Source organism: Salvelinus sp. IW2-2015, linkage group LG13 (genome assembly GCF_002910315.2).
Source record: "Salvelinus sp. IW2-2015 linkage group LG13, ASM291031v2, whole genome shotgun sequence".
Classification (NCBI taxonomy): Eukaryota; Metazoa; Chordata; class Actinopteri; order Salmoniformes; family Salmonidae; genus Salvelinus; species Salvelinus sp. IW2-2015.
Genome location: NC_036853.1, coordinates 39,015,611 through 39,018,148, shown reverse-complemented (window position 1 = coordinate 39,018,148; position 2,538 = coordinate 39,015,611). Strand labels below are relative to the sequence as shown.

Below are 2,538 nucleotides of genomic sequence, written 5' to 3'. Positions count from 1 at the left end.
AAAAGGGGGGACTCGGGCCGTATGCGGCCTGATGGCCGCTAGTTGCCCATGCCTGACAAATGATTCAGAGATCTTTCCATTTGTTCATATATATGCTTTGGGGGACTTGTACAATAGCAAAACTTTTTTTAAGACAGCCACCAAATATGCCCACGGTATCAAATACTTATTCAGCATCTATTGATATTTACATTTACATTTACATTTAAGTCATTTAGCAGACGCTCTTATCCAGATATTGACACCTTTGGAGCGTTCAAGTTCTTGGTATGATGGATTATATTGAAAAAACGTCAGAGATTGTCTTAAGACATCTTGTTCCATATAAACCCTGTTTGATCTGAGTGAATCAACTTTTGTATTACTGTTTCTATGCGAAAAGCCAATACCTTAGCAATGATTTTGTAATCCTCATTCAAGAGTGATCCTGTGCGGAAAAATCCGCATAACAATGGATCCTTATCTTTCTTTTTAAGTAGGGTGATTGTAGCCAAATGTAGTGACTAATGAAGTACATTTTTCTGTAGAGCTTTTGTGAGCATAAGTAACATAGGCTTTAGTAATTTGGGACGAAAGTGTCTATAAAATTAGCAGGATTTCCCATTTTGTAGATTACTGATGGCCTACAATAATTCACCTGGGGTAATGTTTCTATCCATATTCATTTTCTGTGGTTCACTTATTATTGGTAAAATGGCCTTATTAAGGAAATTGTCTATATTCTCTTTAGAACTTTTGTTTTCAGATTCATACAGTTTGTGTTAGACTCAGTCTTTAAGACATTTTATTTCAGAAGGATCCATTAGGGGTTTGAATGCTATGGGTGGTATGTTCCTCTTCCCCGCAAGCATTTTCCCTGCACTGCCATGGAGAGGGACTGGACACTGTGCCTGGACTGGGCACCGGCGCCGAGGAAGGCTCCGGCCATGGAGCTGGGTTGGACGCCGTGCCTGGACTGGGCACCGGCGCAGAGGAAGGCTCCTGCCATGGAGCAGGACTGGACACTGTGCCTGGACTGGGCACCGGCGCAGAGGAAGGCTCCTGCCATGGAGCAGGACTGGACACWGTGCCTGGACTGGGCATCGGCGCAGGTTGCACCGGACTGATGACATGCTCCTCCGGTCGAGTGCGTGGAGCCAGCACAGGACACTCCGGACTGGGGAGGTGCACTGGAGGCCTGATGCGTGGAGTCGGCACTAGTGGCACCGGACTGGTGACACGCTCTTCAGGGCGAGTGCGGGGAGTTGGCACAGGACGTACCGGACTGGGGAGGTGCACTGGAGGCCTGATGCGTGGAGTCGGCACAGGTGGCACCGGACTGGTGACACGCACTTCAGGGTGAGTGCGGGGAGCTGGCACAGGACGTACCGGACTGGGGAGGCGCACTGGAGGCCTGGTGCGTGGAGCCGGCACAGGTGGCACCGGACTGGTGACACGCACTTCAGGGCTAGTGCGAGGAGCAGGCACAGGATGTCCTGGACTGGGGAGGCGCACTGGAGGCCTGATGCGTGGGGCCGGTACAGGTGGCACCGGGCTGGTGACACGCTCCTCAGGGCGAGTGCAAGGAGGAGGCACAGGACGTACTGGACTGTGGAGGCGCACTGGAGGCCTGATGCGTGGGGCCGGTACAGGTGGCACCGGGCTGNCGCACCTCAGGGCGAGTGCGGGGAGGAGGCACAGAATGTACTGGACTGTGGAGGTGCACTGGAGGTCTAGAGCGTAGAGCTGGCACAACGCGTCCTGGACCAATGACCACCTTCGCACGGCAAGCGCGGGGAGCTGGCACAGGACGCACTGGGCTGTSAAGGCGCACTGGGGACACAGTGCGTAGAACCGGCGCAGGATGTACTGGACCCTGAAGGCGTACTGGAGACCAGGAGCGCTGAGCCAGCACAACCCGTCCTGGACAGATACCCATTTTAGCACGACTAGTGCGAGAAGCTGGCACAGAACGCACCGGGCTGTGGAGGCGCACTGGAGACACGGTGCGTAGAACCGGAAAACATGGCACCTGAACATGGCACCAACTCCACACGGTGAGTATAGGGAGTTGGTTCTGGTTCCCATCTTCGCTCCGCCAAACACCCCGTGACCCCCCCCCCCACATTTTTTGGGAGGCTGCCTCTCGGGTTTCCGATGCCATCTCCTCCCGGGCACGCTGCTTGGTCCAGTTGTGGTGGGATCTTCTGTCACGATCGTTAGAATCATTGGACCAAGGCACAGCGTGTGTAGAGTTCCACATGTTTTAATCAATGAAACTCACCAAAACAAATACAGAAAACAAACGAACCGTGAAGTAATTGCAGTGTTAACAGGCACTACACAAAAACAAGATCCCACCAACAACAGGTGGGAAAAGGCTGCCTAAATATGATCCCCAATCAGAGACAACGATAGACATCTGCCTCTAATTGGGAACCATACCAGGCCAACATAGAATACGAAAAACTAGAATGCCCATCCTAATCACACCCTGACCGAACCAAATAGAGAAATAAAAAGGCTCTCTAAGGTCAGGGCGTGACACATTTATATAGG

General features: G+C 52.1%; 1 protein-coding gene across 1 annotated transcript in view; it reads left to right on the top strand.

Annotated features, from left to right (window-relative positions):
- The window catches only part of LOC111971432 (glutathione hydrolase-like YwrD proenzyme), a 31,654-nt gene that overhangs the window by 15,075 nt on the left and 14,041 nt on the right, over positions 1–2,538 (top strand). The window lies entirely within an intron of this gene.